The sequence below is a fragment of the Amblyomma americanum genome, chromosome 7, assembly GCF_052857255.1.
Source record: "Amblyomma americanum isolate KBUSLIRL-KWMA chromosome 7, ASM5285725v1, whole genome shotgun sequence".
NCBI classification, from domain to species: Eukaryota; Metazoa; Arthropoda; class Arachnida; order Ixodida; family Ixodidae; genus Amblyomma; species Amblyomma americanum.
In genome coordinates this window covers 11,883,158-11,902,602 of record NC_135503.1, presented here as the reverse complement: position 1 = coordinate 11,902,602, position 19,445 = coordinate 11,883,158, and the positions used below count along the sequence as shown (strand labels likewise).

The 19,445-nt window shown below is 46.2% G+C and overlaps 1 protein-coding gene across 1 annotated transcript in view; it reads right to left on the bottom strand.

The window, feature by feature from the left end:
* LOC144098490 (suppressor of lurcher protein 1-like) overlaps positions 1-19,205 on the bottom strand; it is a 299,737-nt gene extending 280,532 nt beyond the window's left edge. The window contains exon 1 of the mRNA XM_077631178.1: positions 18,180-19,205. The gene's annotated coding sequence lies outside the window, so the exon portion shown is untranslated. The remainder of the gene's footprint in view (positions 1-18,179) is intronic.
* Between the last annotated feature and the right edge of the window lie 240 nt (positions 19,206-19,445).

The following is a 19,445-nucleotide window of genomic DNA, read 5'->3' as shown; positions in this document are numbered from 1 at the left end:
CCTGGACGTAAATGCACCCGGTGGTACTTACTCTATCAGAAACAACAGATGCTCAGCCCAAGTCACCAATTTGAAATAGTCGTCTCGTGTAGGCTGAGCGTAATGTGAGCTTAAAGACAAATAAATAAACAGATTGATGACTGAGCTTAATTTCACGAGATATCTGCGAGAAACAGTCTTATATAACGGCTTAATGCTAGACACAAAGAAATTATTAGAAAAATTACAATGGATCATGGTTCTTAATGCGACAACAGCTCTAATGTTGTCGCATTAAAAACTATCAAAGACCATGATAAACCTAAGCTGTCTAGCTTTTACTGTAGCTCTTTAAACGACTGTAATGGGTCTAAGTGCCGTGTGCCCGGCACTTTTTCTCTCTCGTTCCGTCTTAGGACCCGTGCTTAGCGCTCTGGCCTTTTTTTCGAAATGACAAGAGAGCTGAGGAGAGCCATCCTAAATTAAATAACAAAGAAATGCGAAGCGCAAATCATAACAAGTCGGGCGACAAATTATATAAAAATGCAGGGCCCTTAAGGATTCAGCTGCAAAAATGGCAATAACGAAGGTTAAGCGTGCCTTTATTAGCTAAAATCATCCGGAAGCCGCCACAAACGTTTTTTATTCGTCATCTCGCTTTGCTGCATTTTCTACGCGAATTGAGGGTTTTTGTTTTAATTCGCCAAAGCAGAGATATATCAAGCATTCGCTAGCTGAGAAGACAGGATCGATATCTCGCTGAGCAGATTTCTTCGAAAACATTGTATTGCTTCATTCTGTTCCTTTCGCTTTTTGTTCTTCGTTGATTTTTCGCACGTCCTTACCCTTTAGTTGCTCTAAGATTGTCAAAGGGGGCCACCTTTAGCACTCAGTGCAATTTCTTCGGTTTTTGGCTGTACAGTGTCGCAAATATTTGTCTTAAACATGAAAAAAATATTCACACAGGCGACCATCAGAGAGCAGCGAGCTTTGTTGAAACTAGCATAATTATTGATATCCGTCTGGCAAATATGCAGCCCCCACATCGTGTTCAAGTGACGTGCTGGGTTCAATCCCCAGCTCTGCCGAGTGCCGGCCAGTTTTGCAATAGGTACAAGCTTCTCCTCGCTCTGGTGGTCGGCTTTTCTTTGAGGCGAAAAACTCTGGGAAAGCGTCTTTGACCAAACTGTTCCTTCGACGGGTCGGTAATTTGCTTCGCCTTGCGCAGTAAAGTTCAATTCTGGCCCCCATATTTTTATCACTGCTGCCGACACTGCTGCTGATTCTGTTGCTGTGAATGTTAGGCACGAGTTGCGCGTCCTATCTCATGTGTGCGTCTCGCGAGAGTGGTGCCGTCGTCGCGGAGGCACAGTGGCGCTGACGTGAGAGAGGCTCTGACGCTGCAGCAAGCTCGCCACCTTCTCTGCAGGTGCGAGAGTGCTGCCGGTCCGCGTTGTCCGAAAGATACGCACCACCCTTCACAGTCTGCTGCCAGGTCATCCGAGACTGACCTTGGCTGGTGAGGGGCGCAGCGGGATTGACGGAGATTCTCCCAAGAACACACCCTTCAAGGAGCCGGGCGCCAGGCCGGAGTTCACTTCGGGTCATTTTTATCTGTGAGTGTTGGCTTCGAAACCAACAATCTCTCTCAGCTGAAGCGGCCGCCCATAACGCTAAGCTGCAGCTTGCAGGTGGAAAGATAAGTTCGTGGCCTTTCAGCTGAAACAGGCGGAAACTGCAATAAACGTGGCGGTAACGCACATTTTCAGCTTTAATTTGTTTTCCCCCAAGTTTAATTCAGGTGTATTTTTTATCTCTTATCAAGAGTTTCTAGGCCCCTCAGCGCAATGCACGTTTCACTTTCTTGTACACCTCCTGGAACCAATTTAGTGTTTCAGATAGAATCATTTTAATCTTGCTTTTGAAATGAGTTGAGTTGCTGTATGCTACAGGTCGGATTAGCCGGGCTTATTCTGCCGGCAGTTGCTCTACCATAGCGTCACTTATATGTTAATAATGACATAAAACCGGCCGGATCTGCCCCACTATCCGCACAGTCACTAATAATAGGGCATATTGCTTTTAAAGCTTCTGAGGCATTTCAAGTCACCGTTACGGACAACGACAAATTCACAGAAGTGCCAAATGATGTTATGCCTGAAGTCTACTTCGTGCCTCAAAAAAGTCGCTAGTTTAATTTTGTTAAAGTGTAAAATACATTCTTATAAAGAGGATTCTAAATAACAAAAGCACGAATGAAGCAACCCTGTAAAATTCTGGCGCTCGATGCAAAAACTACTGTAATATCGCTACCGGCATGAAGAGTGTGTTGCTTCAAAGCACGCGTTGTGGGATTGACGTTTTGAGTAAATAACTAACAAGATGAGGAGATACGTAAATACGAGGCAATGAGAATTTCATTTACCGGCACGTGGCATCATATCGATATCTGGAGCAGCGCTGCAGTGGAGAGCGACGCTGTTCCAACCGCTAACGCTTCACAGAAACGCCTAGAGATCCTATTTGTGCTCAGACGTGCGCGCACACTGGCGCTGAAGATTGAAAAACCTGAGCTGGGAGAGTACGAGAAGCGTTGTTGGTTCCCGCTTCTCTTCCCATCTTCCTTTCCAGCTTAACCCGTTGCTTGCGCAAGACCGTGCGCGGCAAACAATGCAATCTGAAATGAGTGCGCGTTCTGCCTTCGCAAAAGAATGCCAAGATTGCCATCCGCCAGCTCTTGAATCGACAGGATCAAAAAACGCCTCGAGGAAGTGCGCGCATTGTTTGCTTTTCTGTTTTTGCGGGCCGTTTGTGCAGATCAAGAACGGGGTGATTGCTCCTTGTCCTTTTCATGTCTTTCTCTTCCCACTGCTGTTCTTGCTGTTGCATGTTCTTGCTGTTCTTCACGTTGCACGTTCTTGAAAACTGCGGGAGGAAAAATATAAAAGGTCCATCATTGCTGACCAAACAGTTTTGTCGTCGTGGATGCCGAACGATCATCGCGCATGCGGCATTGCTGAGTCTTGTTGCGTTGGTGCCGTGCGCTCTGCTTTGATGCATGAGTGGAGGAAAAGGACAATCGCCTCGACAAACGGTTCGCCTGACATTTCCTCTCACCTGGTTATGTCTGGCTGGCAGGGTGCGAAGAACTGTCAGGCACTGGAACTGTTGTCTGCACATCCAGAACACGAAAGAGCTTATGGATCAAAAGGACAAAACGCAAAGTGAAATGCCACGGTGAACAACGGTTTATGACGAATATAGTACTTCTGAGTTCGTTTATTTATTCATTACACAGTTTAAAGCTTTAACTCGACAGTTATAATGCAGTAATAGAAATTAGCTAAGCACATTGAAGTCAGGGTTCAAGCGAGGTTAGAATTCCACGAAATTTAGTATTCCTGCGCTTCGCCCAATCTAGAAAGTAGGCTTCGCCACTTAAGAGATCTTTATGCAGAGAAGCGTGCTTTGCAAAACAAAGAAAAATTTTAATTTAATAATGAACGAGCAAACGCAGCATCCGTCTTTATACAGAATGGCAACATGTATCTTTCCAGACCGGCCGTAATAAACTTTTTCAGGCCTCAGCATTGTCACTCGTGGCTTTTTGTGACAGGACATACCACGCAGCATATTACACTGGTCTCCTGCAAGCAAAGACGAGTTGGATAGATGAAACGGAATTGGTGGCAAAGATTGAGATGCAGATTAGTAAACGTATTGTGAATCGGCGTGAGTCGTTTATAGTAGGTCTCTTTTACTTCAGAATCAGTGGAAAATCTTTCGGGCACTGCCAGCCGATAGCCTTAGCCGCATTCTCTGACTCCTGTTGACTCTGCTTGTTGAAAACCTTGCTGCAAAACAGTGAAAAAAATAGCGGTTTAAAGCTTGAGCGATGAGAATTTCTCTTCTTCTCCTGCTTTCGAGATTGTAGTGAAAATGTGAGTTTTGCACGTGAAATATTACCCTGTAATATGAATCTGAACACTAGACACTCTCGGAATTCAATTTTCAGTATTTGTTTCACTAAAAAAAACATATGGTTACATTTCGTCTATTGAAAGCCCGTTTCCAACAACCGGCTCTCAGTTACGCTCATTGCTTTCCCCACAGTGAGGTAGAGATGCGGGGTAGTTGGCTGTACGTGACTTCAGTGGACGAGATGACGTCACTGGGACAAAGACAGAACTGCATATATAGTGTCTTCCAACTATACTGGCTATAAGTTTGATTTACGGAGCATGCCGAAAGCAATGTAAGCCGCCTTTGTTCCATGGTGGTTCATTTTTATTTTGTTTTGTTTTGTTCACTTCAGGGCTTGAGAGCATTACAGAACGGAGCGGGTTATATTATAGAACGAAGTAGAAATATAAATGAGGCTGACGAGTATTACAGCAGGCTACAAGCTACAATAGAAACACATAGCAATAAATACAACGCTGAAAGAGTCAAACCAGCTAAACACAAGAAGTCACAATGCATAAAGCTAAACAGCAGGATATATGAGACAGATACTGCGCCATTTCCTTTCCCCCCCATAAAAACAATTATTATTATTAGATGAGTATAATGTGCTGCCCCATAAAAAAGAGCATTGGAATTAGAAAAGATCAGTTCAACCAGAAAGCTATCTGAAAAGAAAAAAAAACATAAACGGCAGCATGCGCAGCTTACGCGATAAAAGTTTTGCTGAGGTAAATTTACATCGTTATGCTGAGATGGTTTCGCACTTTCTTGCTATCATTTTTCGTGCTTCTCTTTTGTCTTCAAGTCTACCACCCGATTGGAGGGTGGCCCGTGTCGTTCCCATACACAAAACAGGTGATACCGCATTCTTTAATAATTACCGTCCCCTATCGTTGACCTCTTCATGCTGCAAGCTTCTTGAACATATCGTAGCCAATTACATTAAAACATTTCTCGATGACAACAACAAATTATCGGCTTTCCAGCATGGTTTCCGCAAAGGCTTTTCTACGGTCACCCAACTTACATCCGTAATTCACAATTTCGCTCAAGTTCTGGACCATTCCGGCCAAATAGATGTCATATTTCTAGATTTTAAGAAAGCTTTTCATTTAGTTCCGCACAATAAGCTTATCCATAAACTAGAAACAATAGGTCTTCCTTCTTTTATTGTTAATTGGGTTGCGGCTTATTTATCTAACCGATTTCAATATGTTAGTATCGATGGTCATTGTTCTAACAAACTTCCAGTCACTTCTGGTGTCCCGCAAGGCAGTGTCCTTGGGCCATTACTTTTTCTTATCTATATTAATGACATTACAGACATCATCTCTCATCCTGTTCAAATTAGGTTGTTTGCCGACGATTGTGTTTTGTTTAATGAAGTTAAAGTTCAAGACGACCAGATTTTACTTAATCATAACCTACACAATGTTAGTGAATGGTGCGTTAAATGGGGGATGGAACTAAACGCTGATAAAACAGTATTTATGCGGATTACTAATAAAAGAAACAGTCATTTCTTTTCATATAATCTTCCCACTCGGCACCTTTCAGAAGTCAAAGAATACAAGTACCTAGGAGTAACACTAACGAATAATCTTAGTTGGAATAAACATATTGAAACCGTATGCTCTTCTTCATTTCGCAATCTCTGTTTTCTTAGGCACAAGTTAAAACTAGCTCCCCCTAACGTTAAGCAATTGGCATATTACACCATGATTAGACCAAAACTTGAGTATGCATGCACTGTTTGGGATCCTCACACAAAGACTAACATTAATGCCCTTGAAAGAATTCAGCGCAAAGCAGTTCGGTTTATATTTTCTAAATATCGCACCACTGACTCACCATCTGCTCTGTTGCTTCAACATAATATACAGTCCCTTGAAACGCGGCGTAGAATACTAAGGTTAAGATTTCTCTTTCTATTGAAAACTAACAAACTGTCAATGGCCCCCGATTTGTATCTCCAACCGATAACGTCCAGGTCAACAAGAAACAGGCACACTGAATCGTTAAAACCTTACTTTGCCAGAACTAACATATTCAAATTCTCTTTTTTTTCCCGCACCATTACCGAGTGGAATCAGTTACCACCATCATCTACAGTTGACGTTGATGCCATTGAACAGGCCGTTCATTGATTTTTGTTTTGTGCTTTTTTGTATTGTGTTTATTGTGCCCCTCCTGCCAGGGCCCTTCACTGGGCCTGCAGTATGTCCTAAATAAAAATAAAATAAATAAAAGCAGAATGATCATATATTTCGACGACAGATTAAGGCAGGTTGCTTCAACTGGCCTACGTTCTGGGTATGAATGACTTGCAAAAATGTTCCTTCTTTTTTGGCAGGAAGAAGTGCCAACTTTATGACAACGCTCGATGCAAGCTCAAACGTAACATGATGCCGTTAATAATCTGTCCTTAAGGATTGCGAATTATTGTTTTGTATTCAACCTGGAACGACATTTCCGTTTGTTTTAGACATAGTGAATCTGAAAGAAAGCTGCAACATGGTGTGCAGACGTTCGAACAAATTTTGAATTAAAGTCGAAATTGACAGCTTATGTTACTGCCTCTCACATCCCTGTCTCCTTAGCGCCCCTCACTACTGCTATCCCACAACCGCGCCACAGTTTTCCCCGAAAGGTTTTCCCTAAGCCTTCCCCGTCATACAAGCTGCTTCGTTGTGCATTGGGCAGCACTGGAAGGGCAAAGAAGAAGGCTGAGAAGCAAGAAAATAAAAAGTCAAACACGACCCGGGGAAAGTGCACCAGAACCGCCGTTAGATTAACGTGGCCGTGCCCCGCTCTCGGGCCGCACTTCATGTATGCGAAGACATTTGCGTGGCCCCAAAAAGAGCATGCTCCCGTTGCCTGGCATGCGCAAACGCTGCGTGCAGTGTGCTCGTTTGATGGCGCGCCGGCCATTTCGCTATATAGCCGTTCTCCGTGACTCGGGCCAGGCTCTCCCGACCAGCAGCGAGAGGCGTGCGCGCTCCGGTCATTTTGATCAGCGATGCGGAAAGTCCACGTCACAAAAACAAAGCGAACGGGACGAGTACCCAGGGCAAAGCGCCGAGGCGTAAACCTCGCGTTGTTTGGGGGGGGGGGGGGGGGGGGTGGGGGGGGGGGGGGCGAACGTATATGCGTGTCTCGCCGATACTGAAAGGCAGTGAAAGGCGAGCAGGCGCGAGAGGATTTTGTACAAGAGGCTCACGTATTCCCGTTTCTTCGAGCCGCCTTGGTTGCCCATTCGGCCTCTTTTTGTGAAGAAAAAATAACGATAGCGAAGTAGAAAGTATGACAGATAAAAAAACAAACCGCGGGAGGTGCGAGCATAGCTTGGACACTACGAGCTTCGCAGGGGATGGCTATGTCGGCGTGGCGCATATCAAGCAGGCGTTGCCCGGTGAAGTAAGTGCCAAGGCGGTGCATGAGCAAAGAAGCGCAAGTTTCTACAAAAAAAAAAGATAGGCAGCGAAGACGGGACGAAAATACGCGAAGAAAAAGAACTGCCTATCTCTTGCAGTACGGCTAGAAGGCGCTCACGGTACAAATGCCTATAATAAAAAAAGAGAAGAAAAATTGTCCGGACCGAGGTGCGCGGAAGCATGCCCTAACACCAATTTCTTGTGTGCCGGCGGTGTCCTGCTGTTGCTTTTGCTCTTCAGAATGTTAGGAAGCTGTGTAGCCGAAATTCAGTTCATTGCTTAGATCGCAGGGTATTTCGATCGTCCTGACTCTTGCGAATACGCGCGATAGAAAATCTGCTAGAAGTCAACCCCCCCCCCCCCTCCCCTCAATTTTAAGCCCTAACAACAAGAGCTTAGCTGCAGGGACGTGATGGTCCTTATCTCTCGGTTTCTCACACACACACGCACGCCCCTCCCCCCCCTCCACCCGCACACACATACCACACACACGCGCATACAGAGGGAGAGAGAAAAGAATACGAAAAGTGCGACTATGTCGTCCTGAAAAATGCCAGTGCTGAAAATTTAGGGCTCACAACGGCCGTGAAAACAATAGAAAGGCGAGCGCTTCTTCTTTTTGAATAGAAAGAGAGCAATCAGCGCCATCTATTGATGTCTTGTTGACTTCGTTGAGTCACATAAGCATGAGCAGGCCTTTCCTTCAGTACAGTTTTCTAATGTTGCTTCTCATCTGTTTACCATTTCTGGTTTATAAATTAATCTTATTCTATTTTATTTATTTCTGTTTGTAGGCGCCAAAACAACTGCTTAGCTCCGAAAAAAGCAGCTTGAATCAAATGCGGACGGATTATTAACACTCAGCGCCCTCGCGTTCCTATGTTTTATTTTGCGCTGTAAATCCCGCTTAACACAAAAAAACTAGGTTATGCTGGGCGCGCTGGGAGGATTAAAGAAAAACTAGTAACAATAACAGTGAGTATGCCCGAGAAAAAGGTTGCCTTTTTAATCTGCTCCTTGAATTATTTTGTTTTAGAAAAAAATATTCAGGCGCTGCTCCACAAGGCGCGAACTGAATAACGGCGTAATTATATCTCCTTGGGAAACTGAAGCGCATTTTGTTTTCCCGATTTTATTTTGTTTCTGTCCTTCTATCCTACTTATTCAGGCGACTCAGAATACGAAGATTAATTGCCCATCCTTTGTGCGGACCCGGAGAGAATAACTCCGGCTCTGCGCGCCGACTGCGCCCCGCGTCTCGCAGCTTGGCTCCCAGGCCATTCTAATAGCGCTGCAGCAGCCGGAATTGATTAACATGCCGACAATCGAATAACGCCCTGCGCACGGCGAAGGAACTCTGGGCCTCTAAGCAAATTAAACGCGTTTCTCTGCGCGCTCTGCCACTTCCGTTTGTGTCTGGAGAGAGAGAGAGAAAGAGAGGGAGATGGTGATGTGCGCTGGTGAATACCTGCTCGTAAGGCTATGCAAATGCTATGCTGTCTAAACTACACCTCACAGCCGTTCCTCAAAGATATACCGTCGTGCACGCGCGCGCAGTTTGGAAGGCGGTTTTGTGGTTTAGGCAGGACTGTGGAGACCTCCAATGGGACAGTCTGACCTGACACCGCAGTTTTAGTCTAATTTAATGCAATGTGATGGCTTTGTAGGCCGTCCTTTTATCAGCGCGGATTTACCTCAGTCAAATGCGCATACACACTCGAGGTGTAGTTCAACATAAACGAATAGTAGGGAACCTGGATCTGACGTGTGTTTGTGCAATTGTTGTCACGGGTACAACGAATGGCGCTTCATAGAATACTACGAATTCACTGTGCGGAACGACAAAAGAGGTGGCATCCGCACAGCTCTCACAGGTGTACATTGTTCACAACCCGCACATGCGGTGCCCGTTGCGTTTGACCTTTTACCTTTCAATTACACCTAATTTCTTTTCGCCATCCCACTTCAGTGCACAAGAGTCGTATTTTGAGCCCCTAGTATGGCCTAACATGTTGTCCTAACCTGCCACATATTTATTTACTCCCTGCTCTTAATTTGACAGTAGAAAGTGCTGCTACTTTGGTGTCAATCGTGTTTTCAAGTTATGACGAGTTGCGCATATAGGGATTCCTTGACGCTGGTATCTCATTAGTAAGCTACAAGCCACAGGGCGGAGAAAACTAGAGCCCGGGGCCTAACAGCACTATCTTATTTTCATTCACAAGCCTTCAATTCAGAGCTGCATTAGTAAAAAGAAAGGAAAAGCTTTCATGGCGTAAATAGTATGTATAAGCATTTTTTTTTCAGTAATGCATCCAAAGGCTTGCAGACCAGATTTTCGCGGCCTTAATTCTGCGTACGCGTTGCAGAGATGACCTCAAAAGTGATCAAAATGTAAGCTCACCTAATGAACAGTGAGGACCGCTCATGTATTTATGTCGAGCCCGGGCGTTTCGAGGCCGGAATTATTTGCTATATCGCGCACATAGATTATCCCCTTGAGAAACCTATGTATGAGTTCACGAAATTCGCGCAGTATATTGGACTACAATTTCGCCGGTCATTTGAAATATGAAACGGTTTGCCATGCGTCGGCCAGTCGCCCTTCTCCCAACGGCACATTTAGATCAATTAAAATTGCGACCCGTCTCCGCACGGGTCGGCGGCGAGGCCTTGGGCACCTGCTGGCAGTTCTAGCGCTGTGAAACCTTGTGACGAGTTGAATGTGGGGTTTGCTTAACGGTGGCCTTCGGTCCCTTGTGCTTGTCACGCACTGGAGCCAACCTAACTGAAGCATAGTGCTGCCTTGCCTGGTGTGCTGCGCTACCTTAATTTTAATGATCAACTATTCTATATATTGTGCCCTCGTGACACCAGGAGACATCGTTTGCAAGGCAGTGGCTAGTAAGAAATAAATGTCCACTGCGGCTTTGATGCATTGCAGGTTCGGCCTACCAACGCCTATCCAGCGGGGCGCTGCAAGAAGCGCGTCTTAGGGTGGGTGATGGGTAATCTTGCTTCGAGGTTACAGAAAAGCTTACCTATTGCCATTTTATACATCGAATTGTCGATGCATTGAACTTATTCGCAAACCTCTTCGAGTTCGATATATCAGGGTTCGACTGTACAGTGTGCGCGGCCTCATGTAGCCTGCACTGCCTGCAATACCGCGTGGGTTGAGGATAGGTTGTACATGTTACCTAGATGCAGTTAAAGAAAGGTGAAAACGAAGCACACAATAATGTTTCAGGCGAAGAAAAAGATACCTGATACAAAACAAAATTAGCTTTTTTTTCGGCAGTACATCGGGAATGAATTTCTTCAGCTGACTCGCACTACTAGACTCGCGCTTTGCACGCTACCGGCGTAGTACTAGTGCCGTGTTAGTCGGCCCTTGCAGTATCGCATCTCTCGTTCTGCATATCGCGCCCGATAGGTCTGAGTATTTCCTATTGCATTTAACGTCCAAGCGATGTCAATTAATCACATTGAATGCTTGATCGTTTCGGACGGAGGAGCAGGCGGACAGTAAGTTCTGCTTAACGTTCTCTGACTGCTCATTGCACTTTATCGGCTTCACCAACTCGCATTCCATTAGCGCCACTCATCGTGAGATGTTCATCGGCAGCACGTTATGGTCAGAAGGAAGCCCGTGGGCTGTTCGGTTTACGGTCGTCATCTCCTTTCCGGATGCTTAGTGGCCACGGGAGACACGCTATCCCTGACCCGCTCTGGTTGCTCAGGGGCTATCGCGATCTGCTGCTGATGAGGCGTTCGCGGTTAAGGCTCCCAGCCGCAACGGCCGCACTCCGACAGACACAAGGGGGCAGAAACAGACGAGTGAACCAACTTTGGTGCACTCTTAAATAACCCCAGAAGGCCGAACTGATCCGCAGTATTAGCCTCTCAGCCAAATGTATTGCTTCAAAAATTAGCGCCCTTTTCAAAATGATAGATTCGTGATAACTTTTTGTTCAAGGAGCCCATTTTTTAATCATTTTTAAGCTTACCTTAGATGGTGCGCACTGGTGCTATTCGACCTGTTTCTAAAGAAGAAGAAAAAAACAGCGATACACCTTGGAGTTATATCTTCCTGTTTTTGCGTCCCCAAAAAAATCAGCGGCTATTACGATAGCCTCCAGCCTGTCTGCTTGCTTGTACTCGAGAACAGGCCATCATACGTTGCTTCACGTGAGATTAGGTTAATAAAGAAGTGGTTTGTTTGGAAGGCCTCCACAAATGCATATATGTGAGATCCTTGTAAATGCTTCACTATAATTTTGCGGTAATAATAAATGGACCAGCTGTCCGGCTAGAGCACATAAAAACGGACAGTCGTTTACATTCGACCATGCGAAAATTTTCCAATTCTCAAAAACTTCGCGAGGGCATAGACAGAGATTTTTTCATTGCAATAGATTGATTATCACAATTTTTCAGGACCATCTTTCATATCCAGCTGTGGAAAGAAGTTACGCATAGCATTCGAACGAAACTTTCGGTAAAATTGAATGATGAAAATAAATGTTTTGTTTTTGTGGAGCTAGCAGTATCATCGTGGTTCCCTCAGTTTCGCATTGTTGTCGGTGTCGTCGCTGACCCGTCCGCATGCCCTACTGCCCCAAAGCGCTGGGGTGCACTATGCAAGAATACTTCGGGAAGAAAGGCAGACAACTATGCACTAAATAACAAAGCTGCCGGCTCGGGGGCACGGCCAGTCTGCCGCGTCTCCCATCCTTCGGCGTAGGCCAGCTTGGCATCTGAATTAAAACCGGAGGCTCTAACCGAGACCGCGATGTTCAGTACACTTCCCGTCAGCCACGCATCCTCTCAAGCATTCATCGGCTACTGCGCGCTATTTGTGTTTGCACGTTTGTGCGTGGCGCGGTGTCATAATTATTTTGTGAACCAGCTAGTGGTGATCTCTAGTCGTTACGCTGAGAACAAGCGGCTGTAGTTGTTCATTTTGTGTATTTGTGAGACCTAACCCTAAGAGAGCATATCTAGACTTGTGGTGCTGAGTCCCGAGTCGCTATTAGCAATTTGAAGCTTAATAAAACCAATATTTAGAAGTATTTGAAAATAACCTTTATTTTATATTATCTAGAGGTATGCACTCCGCTAAGAAATTCCCCTTGACTCATGAAGTGTATGCCAAGGCTCAACTCAACCAATAGCATAGCGTCTCTTAGTTAGAAATAGTGTGTAGTATTTCCTAGCGAGACAGTTTACTGCCACTCGAGAGATATATATATATATAAAGAAAGATGAATGAAAAGTCAGGGAGGTTAACTAGGCGGCAGCCAGTATAGTATCTTACACGTGGAAACGGGAACGTAGAGAGAGGTAGAAAGAGGAGAGATCACTTTTCCAAGTGTCCCTAGGCCAATACTAACAGAGTACACAGTGCACACACTGAAAGTTTACAACCTTGAACTGAGAGTCCTTCAGGAACTTGAAAAGCGCCTTCACAGTTGTCTTCTGCGATAAAGGTTTAGTCCAAGGACCCAGAATCTTGGCTTCTGTAAGCGGACGAGGATCTAAGCGGCGGAGAGTCGCAGCCAGGAGGGCACCGAGGAGGACAGTTACAAAGTAGGTGCTAATCTCACAATAACTGAATGGGCTGCTTCAGTTTAGTATCCGCTGGGGTTTCGCGATCCATGCAGCCTCCCACGTGATTTTCATGAAGAGTTTTTGATTGCGAATATATTTTCGTGACACTGCTTTGCAGATACCTTGTTGCGACCATCGATTTGACCTCGTCCTCTTCCAAGCCTCGAATTGCTGTCGCTAGTGCGCAAAAAAATCTCCTTCGCTTGTCATCGTGAAATACGCACGCGTTGACCCGGCTATATGCAAGAAAATGCAATGGTGGGGATTGCTCATCGGGATGAATGCAACCGACAGTAAAAGAAAATGTGGAATACTCTGTGATATCCCTAAGTGCGACCAATACGAGACGCTGTCCCAGATGAAAACGCTGGCAATTGATCCCACTACAATGCTCGGTGAGCTGAGCTTCCTGCACGTATGCCACGCCTACATTCATACCAGCAACCGGGCCAGCTTAGTTAAAACAAAAACCGCATTTTGTTTTCTTTTTTTTTTCATCAGGCGCCGTCACTTTTCTTGCGAGCCGCCGGCTTCTAATGGTGCTGAGTCACGGCAAGAAACACTTGGCGGATCGCATTTCGAGGGACTGCACGTTCGGCCGCACGCAATCTGCACTTGCTCCGCCATCGCTAACGGAGCCTCGGCGTCTGACAGGTTTACGACTACAGCTGTGTATAAGCCTCAAGGAAGTGTCGGGAAGAAGGAGGAAAGTAAAAGTAGCCATACAGCGGTCGGCGATAGTGTCCAGAGTGCACTGCCATAAAAGTTATTGTTTCCAATGCGGAGTTTCTTCAGGGACCATATATTTGCTTCACTGCTGCAGGAGGTCAGTATTGTGCAGAAAAAAAAAGAAGCAGCGTTCCCCTTTAAAAACAACGCTTCAGCCTTAGTGTCTGCCCTAAAATTGAAGCCATCGCCTTTCTAGTGCGGGCCCCTATTTTACTGCTTTCATCAACCTGCGCAATGGGACCGGTCAGGAAGACCCCATGGGCACGAACGCGAGCTTCTTGGGACACTATATCAGCACTTGACTGTCACGGCCGTTCTCACTTTTTTCGCGCGGGAAATCACCGCTACATCTGGCCTTTCTCTGTCGTTATTTCTTGCCTTGCAGCATGGCCTAATGCGTATGTCTGGTGTGTTTAAACTTATTTGTTCTCGGCGCCTCACGTACTGAGGACAAGCGCATCAAGGATGGACGTCGTTTGACAGCTTGCTCGGCAGTAGTGCCTCTGTCAATCAGCAGTCATGTTTGAGAAGCAAACCATACTCGTAATATCTGCCTATTGTGCCTAAAAGCCTTAGCTATAACCGAAAAATAGCCAAATGTGAGCTCAAATGTTAGTCGAGAAAAATGCGATTGTATGCGCACTGTAGCCATCATGGCTGCAAATTTTTACCGACGACCCTATTGTAGTAGCTCGGTGACAGCGGCATTCGGTTGCTGAGCTTTAGATTGCGGATCCAAAGTTCGTCCGCCGCTATCGTATTTCGATGGAGGCAAGACGCAAAAACGCTCGTGCGCCATGCAAATACGGTGGAAGTTAAAGACCAGGGAGTCTAAGCGAATACGGAGCTCTTCTATACTGCGTCTCCCACAGCCCACGTGCAGCTTAAAGACGTTAAACATATAGTCCATTGCTGTGACTAACTCATAAACAGTAATCTCGTGAGCTGGTGCCGACGTAAACCGAAATTAACTATCAAAATAGCATTAGCATGGAGAACCTTCGATGGTGTTTTCTACTGGCTGCTGGAAAGGCTTTTAATTCTGACCATTGCGAAAGACTACGCCTTTGGGACATGCAGTGTGTTGCTTTCGCTTGGAAGCCCGCTCATACAATTTCTGCCAAACAACGTTCCCTCACTGGTCACGGGCCTGCTGCTTTCGGCGCAGCCCCTGAGGCAGCGTGAGAAACACCGAATTGCAGACATGGCCGTGCATTTGCCGTCAGTGCCCACAGTCAGGCGAGCAATACTAACGAGGAAGCTTCTTCTGGTGCTCCGCACCGGTCCTCAGAAGAAAGCGTTCAGCAGTCGAGTGCAAACGCGCGCAAACGGAGAATCGTGCGTGTACAAGTGAAGGCAATCACGCCAGGCGTAGTCGATGAACGCGAAGAAGCGACGCAAATTTCTCTCACTCGCTGCTTTTACATGGCGTTTTTTTTTTCATATAATTTTTTTTCTCTCATACTTTTAGCGCTGTTATTATGGGCGGAAACGAGCTCTCCCGCATTCGAGTGAAATTTAAGGACACCGTCTACCCTCATCGCCGGTCCTTCTTTTGAGAAAAACACTGCTACTTATTTCGCGCTTGGAGAATTTTTTTCTGAGGCTTTTCCCCAAAAGCTTCAGTGCTATGTTACTTATCCGAATGCAACTGCACTATTCACAACTGGTTACTCAAAGGCATTGCTGGACGATTGTGGAGCTCGTGCAGATCTCCGCATAGCGATAAGTACACATAGCGGAAGAAACAGGACACACGGAAGTGCGAGACCCGGGCGACCGGTTGTCCGTGCTTATCGCTTGTGTTGTATTTCTCTAGCCCTGTATTCACATCGAAATGCTGTCTCAAATAGCCTGAACCTCCGCTTTAGAGATCTCTAGAGCTGGGAACCAAAACTGAAAGAAAATGATGCATTGTGCTGGCATTTCACAGCCGTTAAGTCTGTTTTTTTTAATAATAAGCTTATCACAACTCTAATCAAACTCAATGATTACCAGTAAGATAGCGTGATGGTAATGCTTGTTTTCGTGCATACACCATTCTTTTTTAGTTGCTTGTCCTAGGATTCTATTTTATATATTACATGAAAGAAATAAAAGGCGTAATTGTTGTATGAGGAGTAAACCGAGTTTTTCGAAGCATGCACTTGAACAAGGGCAAAGGGGCAAGCCTCGGTCGGCTGACCTACGTTTCGACAACGGAGCCAAAAAGAAAAGTGGCCTTATCAAAACGCTGGCTAGCAGCTAATTTTTCTCACCTTTATTTTTTATTCAGCGCAGAGCTGGCCTAATCCGTGCCTGTTGCTTCTGTCTCTTAGCATTTGCAGTATTTTTTGTTTGAATAAGTGTTTCTTGAACAATTCGTTTATGCAAGCAGTATGTTTGAAAAAAGTATCGGAGTTTCCTGTATGGTCTGTCGGTTTTAGATTTAGGCATTTCCACTTAACCCTCGCGCTTAAAGAGACGCATATAAGTGAACAATTTTTGGGAAGCGAGCCTTATTCTTTCTGACTAAGTTAGAACTTGTTACTTAATTTGCATGCGATTTCGCAATATTGTACTTTTTATACGTTTTGCAAAAAAAAAAAGACATGGCTTATCTAATGAGCTGGAGAAATCACGGATTATTTCGCGTATAGATTTATTGAAAGTGAACCTTCGGTATACAGGCAGAACTAGTCAGTTCTCGCCTTTTCAATACCCTGGCTGTGTTTCAAGCGATTCTTTTTTTCGATCCGTTCCTGCGTAAACGACTGCGCTGGTAGCCCCGCCTCCATCTTGTTTTATTAGCTTAATTAGCTCACAGCCCAGCGGTAAATGAGAGCGTAGCACGCGAGTTAAATGTCCCCCGTCGGCACCTGCCATAAACGCCAGAGATTACTCGGTCCCCGCATTGCGCCCCCCATAAACGTTGCGCCATCGCGGCGGCAGCTTGTCATCTAAGTAGGGACGCTTCTGCTAAGCGCGGGGCCATCTGTGGAAATTGCCTGTTGGCACCGGGCTCTCACACGCTACAGCGCTTTGACCTTCCGGCTCGTAAAAAACACACAACACGACGGCAGTATCCATGCGTTTGATCACAGTGTCAGCGAAAATCAGACGTTTTTAGTCCAGCGAGCTGTTGAATGGCATTAAAGATAGCATGAGCTCTTAAGCAACAAAAATGTAAGATATTGAAACTTGCCTGTGAATGTGTGCAACAGCGTTTATTTCAATATGATATTTTAAGATCCGGCATGACTCTTTCATATTCCTTTTCTTGCTTATCCAGTAACACTGTATATGTAACCAGTGTAGTTTTCTTGCTCTTAGTATGCAAATTAGTCAAAGAAGCTCGCCTCTGCCAGCTGCTAGTGTGAGTGCGAATCCAACAGCGGTTTCGCAATTCCGACATGAAAAGAGGTGTATCAGCTGGCAGAAGTGTATGTGCTCGCAGAAGTGACGCGTGTACATAGTGTTTATCGTATCGTATCGCATTGAATCATATGTTTCAGGTTGTTTCATTATGTATATTATCGCAGCGCATCGGATCGCATGGTTCTTATGCCGTATAGTGTCGCGTTTTATTCAGGTCCAACGCATTGCATCTCATAGCGTCGTATCGTATCGTATGGTATCGCATCATACCTTAAAGTATACGTATTGTTTCCTCCGTACCTAGGCTTTTAATAAACATGTTCTAAGGAGAAGAAAGCCGCACAATCTTCATATAAGTGTTAGTCTGCACTTTCACTTCACTGCTAGCATAGTGCGCTTTTAAATCTCAGGAAACAAAAAAAAATATCCTAATTTAGAAACCGCCCCACAAATTGTACGCAAGGTGTTCCCTATGCCGGCGCTCCAAAATCCTTCTTTTCGAAAGTCACAACATGGTACGCTACATCGTCATGACTCATGGCTTACTCCTATTCTATGCTGCCAATGTCACTGCTGACTACGCGATCAGAATAGAGGAAGCAAGTCCTCTCACAAACTTCGAAAGAGGACCGATGTAATGTTGACATTAAGATGCTGCTGATTAAACGGGTGTTAAAAGAAGTGCTGCTAAAACTCTCATAATAACAGAAAAGAGGAGTACTCGCCAAAAAGGAAAAACAATTGACGTTTCGGGGCCCGTACGACTTCCTTGTTCTCAATGCCAGCGGATGTTATGTTATTATGTTCCCTCCTCGCCAGACGGGATTCCGTCAAACACTCGCCTACGTTGCTAAAACTCTCATACTGATTCGTTTCAAACCATTCAGCGCTACATGCACAGATAACTTCGGCTGAAAAGGTGCGGACCTATTCCAAATACAAAGAAAATCAAAAAAAGAAAGAAGAAATGGGAAACGCTTCTATTCTGGCAGCTAGCAAGAAATGCGACTATTGACACTCGGTCGAGGTACACAGTTTTCAACACAAGTGCTGAACGTCTAAGTTATTCATGCGAAAAAAAAAGTTGGTTTTAAAACTCACCTGACGGTGCTTGCGGCGTTGCATATCCCGTAAAGTTCGTTTGGTTAAATTTTCGGTCTCCTGACGTACCTAGTTCTACGTTGACGAGCAATAGACGTATCCGACTCTTTCTGTGAACTGTATTCCAATCGTCCAGACCGAATAGGCGATGAGATCCCGCGGACAGTTGTCTACAGTACGGCCCGCAGAAGCCTGGCCACTGAACCCTTCGCGATAACCCACATTAGCAGCTCTGACTCGTCACAACACTTTTTCACGTGTAGGCACTCCCTTCTGGCCTGGGCACTGAATGTCCGCGCTCGCGATACTCAGCGAGTTGACAAACTGCCGACACTGTAGGTGAACAAGAAGACGAATGGATGCACAATCAAAGATTGGTTGTTGCAGTGGCCTGCAGTCACCGTCCTAGCCACGAAGATTGCGTGCGAGTGTTGCCTTAGCAGACGTCGGTCGCTGTCAGTCGCCACGTTCGATGAGGAAGGAGCCGACCTCAATCACCCGTTATCGCCGGCCGTGCCGTTGATAGCGCTGCCATGGCAGAGGAAACCGATGACGACCTGGGCGACGTCCGAGAGCCCGCTCACTGGCATCCGCGCGGCCGGCACTACTCCTTCATCAATGGCCGGAGGCGGGAAAAGAGAGAGCGAAGCAACCAGAGAACGAAGAGGAACCGGGCGGCGGGGGGATGCAGAGGTTCGGCTTTTCGGCACTGCGCTCCCGCTCTCGGATCGAACCTCGGCAGAGGTCGGCCTTTCCCGCGGGCTCCGCGTGACGGAGGGTGAAGCCCACTTTCAAGGCTTGTCCCACTCGATGTTCGGGAGGGGCGCCGCTACCACTACGGAGACGCCGTGCCGCTGCCGCCGATCCGGTGCCGCATCACCACATGCCTGACTCCGTCACCGCTGTCTCGGGTCATCCTCGCGCTGGCAGCGGCATCACCGGCGTTGTCGCTGCTGCTACTAGCGGTGCCGCCGCCACTGCCGCCTTCTGGCGTTGTCGCGGCAATCGCCGGCGCTCCATGCCGGTGGTGCGATCCTTCGCACGCAAAGCCGAGGGGCGCCGGCTTTGCCGAGCGCCATCTGGGAGAACTCTGGGGAACGGATAATGCTCCTCCCTGCAGGCTCGTTCAAGAGGCGGCTCGCTTGGTCCCGTATTATATCCTCGAGCCATTCGTCTTTCTCTACTTTTCTTTTATGTCTCTGGCTCGGCCGCCCTCCTTGACGTATGTTGAAGCACGGATGAAGCGCTTACGCACAGTATTCTCAC